This window comes from Gymnoscopelus braueri, assembly GCF_963280865.1.
Source record: "Gymnoscopelus braueri genome assembly, chromosome: 6".
NCBI classification, from domain to species: Eukaryota; Metazoa; Chordata; class Actinopteri; order Myctophiformes; family Myctophidae; genus Gymnoscopelus; species Gymnoscopelus braueri.
This window is the reverse complement of record NC_137607.1, coordinates 23,871,937-23,889,632: the sequence shown is the minus strand read 5'-3', so window position 1 is coordinate 23,889,632 and position 17,696 is coordinate 23,871,937. Positions and strand designations below refer to the sequence as shown.

The 17,696-nt window shown below is 41.1% G+C and overlaps 1 protein-coding gene across 1 annotated transcript in view; it reads left to right on the top strand.

Annotated features, from left to right (window-relative positions):
* Positions 1 to 1,422: 1,422 nt before the first annotated feature.
* Positions 1,423 to 17,696, top strand: part of cacna1ea (calcium channel, voltage-dependent, R type, alpha 1E subunit a) — a 193,784-nt gene continuing 177,510 nt past the window's right edge. Inside the window, exon 1 of the mRNA XM_080430496.1 lies at positions 1,423 to 1,503. The gene's annotated coding sequence lies outside the window, so the exon portion shown is untranslated. The remainder of the gene's footprint in view (positions 1,504 to 17,696) is intronic.

Below are 17,696 nucleotides of genomic sequence, written 5' to 3'. Positions count from 1 at the left end.
GACCCCCCATAATATAACAGATGGTACCCTGTAGGACCACTGAACGGTAGCAAGCTGGGGCAGTCAGCACATGTCCTCTCTAATTCCTCTATCAGTGCTATACAGATGCACACACACGTTCTCTTTTATTTTTATATTTGATTTGATTCTTGAGACATGCATCATCCATATTCAAAAGCAGTGAACAAGCTGTGTTGTTTTCAGACGTGCAATTTTTCATTACATTGGACTTTTCATTGGACAGTGTTCATTATAGGCCTGGGCCTATTGCTATAATACTTTATTGGTCCCCATGGCAACAAATAGCCAGCACACTGAGAAAATGGGAGAATGTTTGGTCATAGGCGATAAGCTCACACAGGTGAGTCATAAAAATAAACAGCTTGTATTGTGTACAGTATGCAGGTTATTGGCGGCTGCCTTGGACATTAACAAAGGAAGGGAAAGCCATATACCGCTAAGCCTAGTATTGACTTAAAGTTCAATGATATAGGCTATGGTAGAAAACCATGTCGATAGGCCTATCTTGTGATTTCAATAACTCAACAGGCAACAGGCCTACATTTTATATTACTCTAAGTATACATGATTAGAACATGCTTAAACATTTGACAATTAAAGTCTAATATTTCTACAATTGCTACAGTACAAATTGCTACAAAACCTGTATATCCAGTCATTTCGGGGCATAAACAAGAAGTTGAAGGATAAAATTAAGTCTGATAATGATGTACCGTGCATTTTCACATCATGTGTACCCTACTTTACATTACATTTTGGACAAAATAGCCAATTTTACATGAGGTGCCCAGATGTCCCCAGTGCCTACCTATCCTGTACCCTTTTTAACAATGTGCTGGGTAATAACTCCATCCATGTTCCTTCAAATCCTGTGGTGAAATAACCTGAATATATCTTGAAACTCAACAGGCTCTCTCTTTGTCTGTCTGTCTGTCTGTCTGTCTGTCTGTCTGTCTGTCTGTCTGTCTGTCTGTCTGTCTGTCTGTCTGTCTGTCTGTCTGTCTGTCTGTCTGTCTGTCTGTCTGTCTCTCTCTCTCTCTCTCTCTCTCTCTCTCTCTCTCTCTCTCTCTCTCTCTCTCTAACACACACTCTCTCTGTGCACCCCCCCTCTCTCTCTCTCTCTCTCTGTGCACCCCCTCTGTCTGTCTGTCTGTCTGTCTGTCTGTCTGTCTCTCTCTCTCTCTCTCTCTCTCTCTCTCTCTCTCTCTCTCTCTCTCTATCTATCACACAGTCTCTCTGTGACTCCCTCCCCTCCCTCCCTCCGCCCCCCCCTCTTCTCTCTCTCTCTCTCTCTCTCTCTCTCTCTCTCTCTCTCTCTCTCTCTCTCTCTCTCTCTCTCTCTCTCTCTCCTCACTCAGCTCGCGAGTCGCGACTCTATCAGCTGCAGCAAGAAAACACAAATCCTACTAGAATGATAACGGTCTGCCGTCTGGTTGAGATTTAAGGTGAACAACATGGAAACAACATCATCACTGCTTTTAGGTAAGAAAAGGACTTCTATTCTCACTGTGAAACAGACAGTTGAAATTCCTTGCATATAGAGGCTACGACTTCACTGTTTATTAGTGAAATCAATAGGAAGATGACATCTGTTAGCCTACTTGTTTTTCTTTCACTAGATTTGTGAAGTCTGCACTCGAGAACTTTGAAAACATACATCACATAGTCTTCGCCTGCAATACGGTTTGGTTGACACTTTTATGCATTATAGCAGAGGTTCTCAACCATTTCAGGCCGTGAGTGACCCCCCAAAATAATCATATTTTAACTGGGGACCCCCACCCTGACAAGCACTTGGAATTGTAAGAGTTGAGGCATTACATTTTCGGTAGCTGATCTACAAATTTTCAAAATGTTTGCCTCTCTCCTATATAATTTGACCATTTGGCCAATGTTTGACCAGTTTTTATAGTGTAGTTTGATTACTTTTGATGCAGTAATTACTGCATCAATGGTCTTTTTTCTTTTCGAGGTATCAAATAGGTCTTAAAAGTCCTTAAATTGTCACTTCACTGTCATCTGTCATCAAAAATCATGTGGGGGGTCCAGTGGCGTAACGCAGAATCGCGGGGCCTCCCCGCGGAGTTTCACGTACGCGTGCATGTGCGTGCACAACCTGCGCGCGTGCGTGAAGCGGGGATCCAACCACTGCATTATAGGAGCCAGACTAAAATAAGTCTCCCGCCTCATGAGTAGCCTATAGCACTTTCGAATGCGTTTAATTAAAGTTCGGCTTAATGAATTTCGATTAAAGACCCATGACGACCCTAGATATAGCAGCTTATCTGGTGAAAATATGCTCACCAGATAAGCTGCTATCTAGGGGAGGCTAATGATGTGGGATTTTGACAGTTGAGTGGAGGGTTTTGATTGATTGATTGATTGATTGATTGAATACTTTATTAACAGCACAGCACAGAAAGTACAGTTTAATACAAATACAATGCTCAAAGGATTAAACCAAGAAAGCACTATGGCTTGTTTCCATTGGGGTCCTGTGTATTCAATTCATTGAAACATAAATTTAATGACAGACAAATGTACAATACTATGCAAAAACATCATATTAACGAGTAGTTGTCAAAAAGACAAATATGTCCTGATTTAATCATCAAAAATCATGACTCCTTACCTCACCTGCTGCAATTTTCATAGAGCATGTATATGCCACTATAGGATAATGGCTCTGTATTGTGACTATAGGCTACCTGAGAATGTTTTATTCAAGATTCATATCACTTTTATCGGACATACAAAAAAGAAAGAAAATAAGAAAGAAAGACTGGGGCTATTTAACACAGAAAATCACAGTTTAACATCGCAGCTGCCTTAGGCTATGGCTTGCATTAAGGAGGCAGACTGTAATTTGATTCTGTTAATTATCAAGCAGGCCCAGATTGGATAGTAAAAGCTTAGGTGGGAAGAGAAATCCATAGAGGTGGGGAAAGGCAGCCATTGCACCTAAAATTGAGACATACATTAATTAACTTTGAGACAATTGAGTTCTGCTGCAGTCTATGTAAAGATAGGCCCTCATCATTATCATTATGAAGACATAAGTGACTTAATATGCCTATAAATATGTCTGATATTTAAGCACTTTGGCCTGATGATGTAATTTTTCAATTTTCAATTTATTGAATGGATTTGGAGGGAAGCCTAATACAGTATTCAGCATTTCTATTCATGACAAATGAGGGGTTGTAGTGATGCTTAACACAATATACAGTAATTCTGACTATCAAACAGTACAGTAGCAGATAGCAGATAGTAGCAGTAGGAGATAAGATTAGCAACACCCTGAACATCTATGAGTTAGTTAGATATAGATTATGTTATGTTAATGTTTAGATCTTCTCACAGTTAGTAAGGATTTTGCTGTAACAATGAAGGGTGAGGCAGTTTGAATAATCATTCAATCATATTTTAGCAGACAGACTCCTGAAGCCAGAATCATGTTAGCATGTTATTATTACTCTACTACTCCATATTTCCCCTCTCTGAACTAGAGCTGCCCTGATCTTATCCAGCAGTCATGCTTATCTTTTGAATTGCACACAAAATAATTCTACATGTCTATAGAATGTCAATGAGTGGTCTGTTATGTTCTTTACTTGATCAAGCGGCCATAGCTTTAATAAAAAATAGAGGTCTTTGATGCCTATTTCAGCACATTTAACACCATTAACACATCCTGGTCTATGGATAATATAAATTATTCGTTCTTAACCCATGTCAATGTATTTAGTATCAATATTTGTATTGAAAGCAATGCTGTCTCTTTTCAAAACATCCAAAAAGTCTCTGAGCCTGTGAGTTCAACTTGAACCTCCAAGTCACTGTCCATCGCGGGTGTATCAGAGGTTTGATGGGTTGGGATACGGACTAGAAGAACATTTTCTGATCCAAGTTTGTTGTGGTCAAAGAGCATACAGTAGCATAATGCTTACTGTACGTCTAAACTTGGCACATCCACTGTGCTCGCTCCCGTGGGGGCATTAGCATGACGATAAGCATAAGCATAATTGACTGGGAAAATGTGACCTGTGTTTTTAAAATGCCTTTCCAAGTACAGATATAGGATCAGATTAACTTGTCTCAATTCGTATGTGAAAAGCCAGATCAGCAGCCAGGAAATGTAATAAATGGAATCACATTTCTTGTGAAATTACAAAACCATTGTACATTTGGCCTGAAAAGTGAGGTGGAGATCATGTTTTTACCCCTGTCTGTCCGAGTCTGACTGTTCGTCTGTCTGTCTGTCTGTCTGTCTGTCTGTCTGTCTGTCTGTCTGTCTGTCTGTCTGTCTGTCTGTCTGTCTGTCTGTCTATATAGCAAATCTCAGTCACCACTGGACAGATTGGCGTGAAACATAGGCTAAAGAACCTTTATACCACATATGTTTTAATCTGCCCCATGGAGGCACTATAACAGGCCACTTCACATTTTGGCCTATAACTCTCCAAAATGTATGGATTTCTTTATTCCAAAGCACCATTGGTCCGACAACTCATCATTCCGAAACCTCGACAGTCTTAAAAATGTCCCATTAGACCAAAATCCCATTAAACTGACAGTCCGTTGTTCCAAAAACAAATTCCCATTGTTCTGACGGTTCATTGATCAAAAAATGCTCTCCATGGTGCTGAAAAGTCAGTAAGCTACATCTAGTGTATTCTGACATGCAAACGTATTTTGCGGGCAAAAAATGCATGTGATACTTACTCACTGCACATGTGTGCTGTCATATGTGTTGTGAGTTGGGAGCATGCACACACACAGATAAACAAGAACCCACCACAAAGTGTCCCTTTGACATCCCTGCATAGGCCTTCAGACGTGAGTGAAACAGCAGCTTGGATGAAGTTAAGAGATACAAGAAAGCTGATCTTTCTGGTCAAGTAGGCTAGAAATGACATCCTCACAGGTGCAGAGAGTAAGTATTACACATATTTTCCGCAAAATACGTTTGCACATCAGAATACACTAGATATAGCCTACTGACATGCAAAGATATTTGCTATCTAATATTGCCTATTAGATTATTGTGTTAAAAGTTCACATTATGGCCTGAGGGTGGCACTAGAGATCACTCGAATGCTTAGGGTTCATCCTCCAGGTAGCATGGATGTGCTCGGCGAGTTTCATGACAATCCACTGTAGATTTTCAGATATCTAGTGGACAGGGTTCACTCTCTGAATATGCAGTGCAAATGTTGTGGCAATCCATACAGAAGTTGTCGACATATGACTATATATATGTTTTGGACCGCATTGTTCGACTGTCCAGCCAAACAACATACAATATTGCTATCCTTAGAGACCTGTGCAAGGCTAGAAATATTATACACATAATGATGTGAATATAATATTATATGGGAACATTTTATTCCCCTTGCTGGCAAATAACAACAAACACTGTTATCGACACAATTAAGCAGAGAGAGACAGACTGGACAATGGACTCATAAACACACTGAACCCCCACTATCTGTGTAAGTGAGTGAGTGAGAGGGCAGCATTGCAAGAAAACTAATTAGGTGACACATAATAGGCATTCAATTATGTTATGAGAATAACTGGTCCCTGACAAGTTGGTTAAAGCAAAGAGATGTCAGGTGTCTGGAAGCAGCAAGTGATTTAGATGAAATTTCATGCTGGCTACACCATGTAAATTTGCCATTTGGATATTTTTGAAAACATAATAATGGTAATAGGTACTTAGAAGCATTAATCATATTATTGTGATTCATTGATATTTTACTTACTTCATCACTTCAATAAAAAAGACTGAGTTTGATAGTTGGAAGCACTCAGGCCTACATAAAAAAGGTTGTGGGACAATTTACAAATTTGTAGTTATAGTGGACAGTATTTGAAATTGAATTTTTCTATTTTTCAAATGGTTTATTGGGGCTTTTTTCACCTCTCATACCAAATAATTAAAGTCAATCATTTAAGTAGCTATTCTTAATAATGAACAAAATGTGTAAAATGATACTGTATAGGCTACTGTTGTTAATAGCAGTGACTGAGACAGGCTGAAAAACAAAGCCAAGTGTCAACTGTGTAAGTGAACGCAAGTGAGCTGCAACTGGTCGCGGCCCTCATCAAGTCACTTTTCGCCCAATGCGGCCAGGACCCCAAAATTAGTTCGACAAGTCTGTACTAGAGAGCATTACAGTGTAAAATGTTTTTTCAATAATTTAATGCTAAAGGGCATGAAACCCTAGGCTCATTTTGTAGTTAATTTTCTCTTTCAGCTTAAAAACTACAGAATAATAGCATAGACAGTAGTCAACGGTCTTGTCAATGGACATTGACACACCTAAATCTAGCACACCTATATTATTAATTTCATAACTGCAGCTGTGTTGCTCACATCACCATGTACTATAAGGTCAGCATTATGCAGGGTACCACCAGTAATTTCTTTACCTCGTTTAACACTCCATACATACTCCAATAACGGAAAGTACCACAGATTACTATAGATTGAAATGGATAGCTCCTCTGGTGGAGTTAAATGAAAGATTCATTGTTATTGTCTCTATTAATCTGTGGTCTTGGCACAGGGGTAAGCTGTTGTACCTGTTGAATGGAAAAGCATTATGGCAATAAGAAACTTTAATGTGACTAATGGACCATAATGCTTACAGATTGCTGCCTCCTAGCTAGACATCATTATCTGGCCATGGTAGGAAGTTAAAAAACATCACCATCTGTCCAAACAATTTAGAGGACGTTCATAGGGCTGGGAGTACTTTGCACTGTGGTATATGGGCTTAGAAGTCAGTCACTGCACTTTGTTCAGTTAACCCATTAAGACCGGGAACGCATCTGTGTCATTTTAGATTTATTTGGCTATTCAAAAATAGCAGATAGATCGTAGATAGCTTGTAGATCTGCTATTTTTGGAAAAATCGTGAAAATGTGTGCAAATCTTTGAATGTATATATTTTTTAAAAGCGAACATTTGTAACTCAAATATTTGCTTCTGGGGATTCTACAAATGTCTTGTAAATCCTAACACTTTTCTGAAAAACTGTTACTATATCGGTGGTTCTCAACCTTGTCAATGACCTCCAAAATTATGTATATATATGTATTTGGCCGCGGCCCCCCCATCTGAAAACATTTTGTTCCAGGGAAAATTTCAGTTAAAAAATGTGCTTTAAAAATATGTATATATTGAAGATTTGCACATATTTTCACGATTAAAAAAAAATAGCAGATCTTCAAGCTCATAGTGCGGCACTCTGTGCCGCGCGCTATGAGCTTGTATATGTGCTATTTTTGAATAGCCAAAGTATAAAATAATGGTCTAAGTGGTTACACAGATGCGTTCCCGACTTCCCGTTCTTGATGGGTTAAAATTGTGACTTGTGAGATTTGTGAGTTCAACACTAGAACTGGAAATGTAACTGAGGAATGAGGACCTACTGTATTTACTGCCTGCAGACAAGACTCTGACCATGTTGTGTGGGGCTGCTGTACGTCTGCACATTATTTGAGCATCATGGCAAATCAAGGTAACTGGGTCAGTTACCTTGATCTTTGCCTGATTTACAGGAGATATCAATTTTAACTTATATGGTCCACCAGCACTGTTTTAGACAGATCATGGTCAAATTGCAGTTCAAGTCAAGTACTTCTCTACATAATATTAGATTAGATTAGATCTTTATTGTGCAAAAAAAGGCAAAAGCAAGAAGATATGTTACAGGGCAAGAGAAATTAAAGCACAGCAGGGTATAAAGGCATAACACACAAAACAAGAACAAAATGACAAAAGTCATATTCTACCAGGTGCTCTGTGTGTGTGTGTGTGTGTGTGTGTGTGTGTGTGTGTGTGTGTGTGTGTGTGTGTGTGTGTGTGTGTGTGTGTGTGTGTGTGTGTGTGTGTGTGTGTGTGTGTGTGTGTGTGTGTGTGTGTTCATAGACCTGATTACTTGTTTTTCGGATTGCTTGTTTCTCGCCAAACCTGGCAACATTGAATGTTGACGCTAAGCGCTAATAATGTTTTTTATATAAGTGGTGGCAACATTTTTAGACACCACACGGATCTTCCCAACAATAGCGAAGATTGAAGTCAGTGTGAACATGGCCAAATAATAACTTAATAGCCAAACTAGGTCTAATGAAGCGCGCTAGCATTTAGGCTAACTGTCCTGCCTGAGGCAGCAGTGCAACTTCTGCAACTGTTGCAGTGTGAATGAGGGGAGCGGAGGGCGGTTACTGCGGAGGACGGGCCGTCTCCCCATTGGCTTAAAGGAGTGAAGGACAGCCATGACAGCCAATGATGAATAGGTGGCGACTAGGTGTCGAATGATGATGATTAGTCTGACTGTTTGTAGACTCAGGCGCTCTTCGAGCACCTGGTAAAAACACCATCAACTAGAAAAAGTGCTCCTCGGAGCACAGGTCTCCGCCAGGCCAGGTAGTATTTATTTGATGCCCTGGGTGTTCCTCTGTATCCAACAGGAAACGTCGAAATGAATAAACATGCTGGCATGTTTATGCCAGCATGTTTATTCATGTTTATTCATTCCATTTAGATTGAAGTCACGTTGTGACAATTTTGGGGCAGAGGTTCTGCTCTGGCATCCAGGGAGTGTGGGTGCACAATTTCGATCGGCCAATGGTGCCAGATATTAGCTGTTCAGGGACTGACAGACGGCGGACGGACGGATGGACGGGACAGGGTGCAAAACATAGTCTTGGCGATAGCGGAGACAATAATGAAGAAAAACGTATACAACGGTACACACCTTCAACAAAGCTTGCATTATGCAGCACAAAGGAAATAAGAAGAATGCACACAGTAACCATGTCAGATAGTGTCCTTACAGTAGTGACCTGTTATGTTGTTACTTCAGAGCTAATTACACATCATGGCATTGAGGGTGTGGGCTCTACCTGCAAATGCCAATTAATCAAGAGTCACTCAGTTATGTATTCACTCTGAATACATAACTCTTGACTGTCTTAAGTTAATGACTTGATTACTTGATTCACACTGTTTGCGAGATGTAAACAAGATGACATTTAGAGAGATGACATTCTTTGTTCAGTGTGAACTTCACATCAATTTTCCACTTGTCTTGTTCGTGTCAAGTATGTAACAGCATATTTTGTCTCCCTTGTTTTTCAAGCAGTGCTATATAGCCTAGAGAAATGTCAGTAATCTTCTTGTTCTTTGTTTGGTTGCAATTCCTGGACCTCGAAGGGATTAAGGGGAAAGGCTGAATGTATTTTTTTCCTTTCATTCACTACATAAATTAGCATTTTGAGCTCTCTTTGCATTCATTGAAATGCAATGCACACTGTAATTGGAGGTTGTAAATTTAAGGCATATACTGTATGTTGGCACCAGCCTTGACTCGTGCACCTCACAGAACTGCAATATGCCGAGGCAGACATTTAGATGAGGTTACTGTTAAAAAGGTGAAGCTAGCATGAAATAGATTTTTTTTAAATATATTACTAGAGAGGGGACAGTGTTACCTTTACTATACTTAACTTTATACATACTCCTTCAAGTGCATTTCACAGTGTTCATCCTCCATGTTGTTGCTATCCTTTTCATTGCTAGCTAAATGGTCTGTATGTAGCTCAACTTGTTGTTTGTTACTTTATGTTTGCAGGAAAGTGACATTTTTTACAAATAGCATATTTTTGACAGCCTGCAATGAAACCACAAAAAGGTTAAAATCATCATAACCATCATAACATCACGCGAACAAGAAAATACCGAACAATTGTCTGCTCCATCACATGATTACTCTATTTATTCACTCTATTCGATTCATCATGACTGCAATTGATGTTGTGTGCACCCTCCTGTTCATGATGCATTATAATTGTTCTCTTTCATTAAACTTGAGTCTCCGGGATTTGTCCTCATAGTCATAATACAATGTGACATATTAAGTCACATCGTCATGCATCACTCTACGTTAGAAGAGCCTGCTTCCACAATCTTCGAAAGCCTCAATCGGAAGCTGTCATCTGTTTGTCATTTCCTTTCACGAAAATATATTTTAAAATATTAGAATATTTTAGAATTTCCATTTCTGCTAACCAGCAAGCTACTGTTTGCTTTGACTCATTTGATTTAAGTCTGCATGACGGAAACATTTGAAAATTGTCTATACTAGGCCCCCCTCTTTTCCCCCTTTAAACTAAATAACACGAAAATAGCCGCTCACATCGCGTCACATCGCAACGTGTAATGAGCTTGTAGATTGGCTATTTTCACTGAATGTTAGCCTATTTTCTCTGAATGTTCAGCTATTACGAGCATACATGTACAGTAGATCTTTTACTTTCGGCAATTGTTCGCCCCAGAATAGGGATGCTAGGGTTAATGGGCCTCATGCAGCAATAAGTTCCTAATGTTTCCTCTTACATTTCTTCCTTAGTGAATTCCTAAAGACCTCTACACACTGTACGATATTTGGGTGGGTTGAGGTTGGGGTTGGGCGATGAGGGTGGGTTGGGTGGGGGTTTATGGGGTGGGTATGGGGCTTGGGCTTCAACTCACCCGGGTCCGTTTGGGTTAGATTGTAATTTTAGACCTGTTGAAAACTCTAAAGCAGTTGTTCTCAAACATTTTGATGTCAAGGACCCCCAAATTGACATGCATTTGGCTGCAGACCCCCACCGAAAACATTTTCTGCCAGGGAAAAGTTTTCAAGATTTATCAAAATGTTTAAAAAATAGCCGATCTACAAGCTCAAAATGGCCAGTAATGGGACGTGTTCTGAGCTTGTAGATCGGCTATTTTCAAACAAAGTATAAAATAGGGTTAAAGTGATTAAACTGTTCCTCGTTTGCTGTGGACCCCCTGGAACTCCCTCAAGGACCCCTGGGGGTCCCCAGACCACACTTTGAGAACCACTGCTCTAAAGATATGATAAAAATATTATTGTAATTTAAAATATTTTATACAACTGTAGAATTGAAGAAACTTCGAGAATAATGGGCTGGCGTTAAACGCAGGTTGTGCGCGGCCACAGTTTTTTGCAGTCAGCGGATTCTAAAAAACGCGAGTGACGCGCCTGTCACTCACTTTCAGGACCCTCCCCGTAGCCCGCACCGCCTGCTGCCTAGAGCACCATGGTGCTTCCTGAGTCTTGGGACGGTACGCCTGCGACTCACCCGATTGGACAGAGGGGGAAAATCAGCTCCCGCCTCCAGCAGTTTTCTGCTTCAAATGGACAAGTCGTGTAGAGCAGATAAACGCAAGGTCTGCACGACAAGCGGAAAGATTCGCTCTTGCGTGAACCACGCATTTACATTGACAAAGCATCGGCAGATTCTGCCCCAGAGGTAAAATAAAAGTGCGGTGGGAGCGCGCCCTTAGAGTGCTGTTCAGTGTGTGTAGATTCTGTTCTTACCTAAGAACAGATCACAGCTAAGAAAACATTGGAGTATACCAAAATCTTCTTTAAAACATCTTAAGTGGGTTTAAGAAGAAATTTCCTCTTAAGAACGGTTGCTGCATGAGGCCCATTGTTCTTAAACTAAAGGATCACATTCAGAAACTTGTACCAAATGCACATAGTGATCTGTGGAGTTTAGATTTGTTAAGTGAGAAACCTGGAGCTAATCTCTCTGTAAACATTAGACATTCAAGGAAGCGTAATGCTTCCTGACAAATGTTTGGCCACTGACTAGAGTGACACCCAGGCAGAGGAGAGGATGGAGTGGAACATGATGTATAATCAGGCGTTTGTGTGGGCTGTCGTGGGCAGCAGGTGTGTGATAATCTTGCCTGTCTGATACTCTCCTTCAATCCTCATTTTGAGGACTGCAGACACCTGGCGTCCACACCGGCAGCGTAACAGCAATCCGATTCCTTGGAATACTTGAGTTGAGATTTTCTTTGGTCTCACAGTCTTCATCCACACTCAAAATGGCAGGAAGTGAGCCCACAGCTGCAAAACAGCCGCCATTCGATTTTTATACGTAATTGGTGCCGGTAGCAGCTTGAAAGCTTGGTGACCAGAACTAATCATCGACAGGCCACTTAAAAACCAAGGACAATCATGATGAGCCACAGACATTTTAATTGGCACTTACTGTCCCACTGAAGAAATATTAATGCCAGAATTTGAATGTGTATGGTTTTGTAATCGAGTGACTAGCAGTCACATTGGGGTGTGGAGGCACTGTGCAATAAAGCCTTCATATTTGGTTCTGTGTAGAGTTGTTATTTACAGCCCTCTTATGCGGGTACATAGTCCCCCTAGTGCAGTGCTTCTAGTAGTAATGATGGCTTTGATAATGGTTTGATAAGGGAGTGCAATAACACTTGGTTGTTTCGCAGATTTTCAGCCTTCTGCTTGGTGCAATGGGAGAGAATTCCTCCTCTCTTTCCTTCTACCTCTATTCATGTCTTCTGCAGCATCAGCATGATGAATTGAAGACATTGCACTATGAATTGAGTACAAGAGGACCCCAATTGAAACAAGCCAGTGGCTTTCTTGGGCTTTTTAAATCCTATTTAGTTGACCTTGTATTTGAAATGTACTTTCATGTGCTTTTTGTCTGCAAACTTCTAGATAAAGTATTCAATCAATCAATCAGAATGTGACAGATGAAAAGCTCATCATGTAAAGACCAAAGGTTATTATTAGTTAAGGGATTGTTTGAAATCATAGTATATCTCCACATTGTCTTTATTTGTTTTCTCAAAGCTGTATAAGGTCCCATGTCTCTAATGCCTAATTTATGCTCCTTCACACTATGTTGTTACGCACTGAAAAGTTGCTGATTTACAAGCTCATGACGTGTCGCTTCCTCAACATGTTGTGAGCTTGCAGATCAACAATTTTTTGGAACGCAACACTGTACGACGAAGAACTTGTTATTCAATGGCTGGATTGAATGACGATGTGGCGCTTGCAGCTACACACACTTGACAAACAGTGGGTCCAAATTAGTAGCCATATTGTACTATTTTACAGTCCAGTTGTTCCCCTGTGGCATACAGTGTATACTGTATGTGGTCAGTGGGTATCCGGGAGAAAATAGCCTGCAAAGTGGGGTCAACAGAATGCTTCTTATCTATTGGTTAAGCCCGGTCAAAGTTCACCAATGTTGAACTCCACGCATTGTATCAATGCACCACAACATGAAGCTCCCTTCGTGCGCATCATTGGAAGGGAATTGGATGCGTGTGTTTCTGATGCGTATGTGTTACTTACCCAAAATCTAATGGGCAGATTGCCATAAAACTTGTCTGTCCAGCAGTTTGGACAAAATAAATTAATCTTAAAAAACGACTACCTTTATACTCCCCTGGAGGAATCAACATTACAAAATAGGAATCCTGTGTAATCATCAGTAGAGTGCCCCACCCCCTCTCCCCATCTTGTCTGAATTCATCTAGCCTTTTTTCTGTCGGTTAATTGTGTTGGCATTATTTCCCACAGAGCCACTTTGAAAACGTAATTTGCTAAATGGATTCAGTAAGAGTTGGATCAATGAAGCCTGTCCTGCCTCCCTCCAGCCTAGGTTTCTTATGCCAGGAACCTCAATAGTCCATTGTTTCAGAAATACACTCTCATTCTGTGCCCACCTCTTAGTTGCTGGAGGACTTAACAGCATCAGGTGGATGGTTCACTGACAATCACTGTGTTAGTTGAAGGCCTGCCTGGATTACTAAACCGTAGCCAATTAAGGTCATTCTAGCCATGCTGGCACTCTAGGCTCCAGTGCCACAGCATCATTAGCCTATAATATATTATAGACTATATTATATAATTAACCTCCTAGAGGGGAGGAAATGGAGGATGTAAGAGGTGACAGGGGGGCAAAGCTAATCACATATTGAAACAGCACCGCTCTAACCTCGTTCCCAAATGTATATCCAACTTATGAGAAGATGAAGCCTGCAAAAGAACTACTGCCAAAAGTGTATAACCGGAAGTACAGGAAGTTCACTTTTGTCCAGCCTACTTTAGTCAACAATCTAAAAGATGTTTCAGCTGTTTTGCTATTTTTGAGGACGGCAAATTGCACGAGGCAGAAGACGCTAAAAGGGCCGGATATAAGGGGTTCCTTATATGAATCCTTTTATGACACGGTTTGTTTGGGTCTGATGTCAAGCTGTCACAGTCAGCATAACACACACCATATTTGGATGTAGCTGCAGTGGGAACTCTATATATGGTTATGTCTGAGTCATAGTGAATATGGTTATGTCTGAGTCATAGTGACAGGGACCCATCCCCCAAGGGCTACGGTTGTCCCCCGGCTGACCGGCAGACCGGCTGACCGGCTGACCGGCTGACCGGCTGACCGGCAGACCGGCTGACCGGCTGACCGGCAGACCGGCAGACCGGCTGACCGGCTGACCGGCTGACCGGCTGACCGGCTGACCGGCTGACCGGCTGACCGACCTATTAGACAATTTTAATATAGGCTGGCCTGGTTATAACTCTGTGGTCACCGACCAGCTTTTGTTTATAGGAGGAAAATGTTTGCAAAGAAGCAAATATAAGTTCCTATTTTATTCATATCTTAGCATTATGGTGGTAAAGTTAATGTAAATATAGTAAGCTTGGTTTATTTTTCCTTAGTTCATAGAATGGCCTTAGCAAACTAGATCCTTTAGCAGGGTAAACACAGTTGGGTCCGTTTTGATTTAGATCATGTGCCAATGACCATAGTAATGGCACACATTAAATCACACATTAAATCAAATGTGCCCATGGTTAATTTAATTAGCTTCAGCTATTAAATATCATTGATGGCTGTTCAGAGGTTCAGTTGTGGATTACACAATCTGTGCTGGTCAGGCACAATAAACACCAGGTAGATCTGTTTATTTATTGTGTAACGAATAACGATATTGGTGGAATGATTTGTTTGCCTACAGAAGAAACAAACAGGTATCAGAATATGTTTTTATCAAACCGATAGGAAGCATGACAAACTCAAACATATATAAACCATCATACAAACTGAAATCAGTATGTTACTGTCCATTGCCAAGGTAGTATAAGTAAGGGGTCAGTGACTAGGTTTATGTGAAAGTATTTTAATGTGTGTGTAGACGAAGAACCTACATTGAAATTCTTTATTCACCTACAGTACTAGTTGATTATCCCACATATACCATGATCATTAATTGAAAATATTAAATAAAAACATTCACTCATTTTTGTCTCCGCTACGCTGAAAGGTATGGCCGAGACCATACCTGTCTTGCACCTTCGTCCGTCCGTCCGTCCGTCCGTCCGTCCGTCCGTCCGTCCGTCCGTCCGTCCGTCCGTCCGTCCGTCCGTCCGTCCGTCCGTCCGTCCGTCCGTCCGTCCGTCCGTCCGTCCGTCCGTCCGTCCGTCCCTCCCTCCCTCCCTCCCTCCCTCCCGCCGTCCGTCCGTGTGTGTGTGTGTGTGTGTGTGTGTGTGTGTGTGTGTGTGTGTGTGTGTGTGTGTCACACTGAACCTACTTGGTTGTTAGTTGTAGGCCTTCCACTTTCCACATAATCTAGCAGTGTAACTCATTGTAATGACCATCATTGTTTTGAAATGATGCCCTGTTTCTTTTCTTTTCTTTAATTTTTGTCTTTGTTTATGTCCTTTTTTTAAATTCCTTTATGTTTTGTCTTATTTTTGGGTAAAAACTAATACAAATATTATAAACATAATAGCAAAGCTAGGAAAGGCAACAAGCGCACCACTTACGTAGATGCACTGCGGCGCGACAGCGGAGCTAACAACACTGCAGAGCTCAAGACCCTGATGCTAGACAGGAGGGTGTGGAGGGCAGTGATTCAAAAGTCCCGAGTTGTTGTTGGCTAGACCTCACTCTCGCATCGCATCGTTCAGTCCTTTGTTCAGTCCTTTCCAGTTTGGCCATCTCTACAACCATCCATTCTTGTTGAAGAATGCAAAGCTACTCCCTCAGACAACCAAAACCTCTTGCTCAAGGCAAACAGGCCCCAGCCTAATAGTAACAGATTAATATAACTCTATTCCACTGACCATTTTTGACCGCCAACTAATTCCCAAGACCTAGCCGGTTGAGTGTCTAACGGAAGTACCGGAATTTGGTGGAAGTACCGCCCAAGGAAATGACATTGACGATTTATATATCTGTTTACATTCTCTGTGAATGAAACGAGTGTTGTGATTGGTTGAAAAAGATTGTTTCCGGGGGAAATGCGTACGATGGAAGTTCCGCCCCTATAGACACTCTCTGCTTTAGGTCGTGACCAGGTTCTTCTCTTCGCAGATGAGTGAGGCTGGGAATGAGGCTAACTAATTCCCAACCTCCAAGAGATGGTGATTGGTTACTTCAAATCTATGACACATGGGCTTCTCCTTACAATGTAGGTGGGCTAAGGCCACTTTGTGTTTTATTTGACTTAGTCTTTATTTATACTGATATTAGAATGATATAGACTGATTAGTCCATAAAACAAACTGTAAGGCAAACTATGAATGTGCAAATGATTTATATAAAGGTCATGATTATATTTCATTTATATCTGATTGAGGTCATTGTTAAAAGTCCTAGGAGTCCCATCTGCCCAAGGAGCAGATGTGCAAATTGAATGTGATTTTACAGCAAACATTTTTTTCAGGTGTCATATTTCCTTTGACTGTTCTCTTGCAAGCTGCAGCACATGACTGAAGTACTGACAAATATATATGTTTTCGTAAATTTAGTAATTCTTAGTGCACTACTTTAGTGCCATGTTAAAAGTGGACTCGAGGGGTGGTCCTGGGTATCCAGGAGTATCCTCCCTGAAGCAGTCTTGCTAAGAGACATTCCAACAAAGACGGACATATTGTATATGTTCGTCACCGTCAGGCAGAAACCTTGTATCTCCATGTTTAAACTTGTTATGCTTTTTGGAAATTAATGCCCTACTTCATCATACAAGAGTAGTAGTGAAAATAGCAGATTACAAGCTCACAACGTGTCGCATCACAATGCATTGTGGGATTGTTATCTGTTACCTAAATGGTAAATGGTGCATTTATATAGCGCTTTTATCCAAAGCGCTTTACATTGATTGTGCCATTAACCCATTCACACACACATTCATACACCGATGGCAGAGGAAACCATGCAAGGCACCAACCTGCTCATCGGGAGCAATTAAGGGTTCAGCGTCTTGCTCAAGGACACTTTGACACTAACTCTAGGGGAGTCTTGCGGTTTTCCAGTTCCACTCTACCCGGCCACTCTACCCCTGAGCCACTGCCACCCCTATCCACTTCGTGCCTTGTGGCACATAAGGCCTTCACAAAGCGCTTCCAATTTTCACGGTCAGCTGCTGCAGTCCTCACTTCAGACTATGATTTCTATCCTGTTTCTTTTCTTTCTCAACGGTACACCTCCAGGTGGTCTTTGGTCTTCCTTTTCTTCTTTTCCCCTTCTGGTGCCCCTGTCATTGCTATGTTGCAGTCGTTGTTGTGGGCCTGCCGTAGTATGTGTGAGCTTGAGCTGCTATTTTCACTATTTAATTCAAAATAATTATAATGATAAAAAAGGAATGGTTTTGGACGTACAAGGTTACACCTGACAGTGACAATAATATGCTCCTGTTGTGGGCGCAAAAAGTAATCTCATGACACTTTACATGTAGTAAAGACCATACTCTTTAGCCCAAGTTTAAATCTTCTGTCTTATCTCTCCTCTCTCTACCCTTG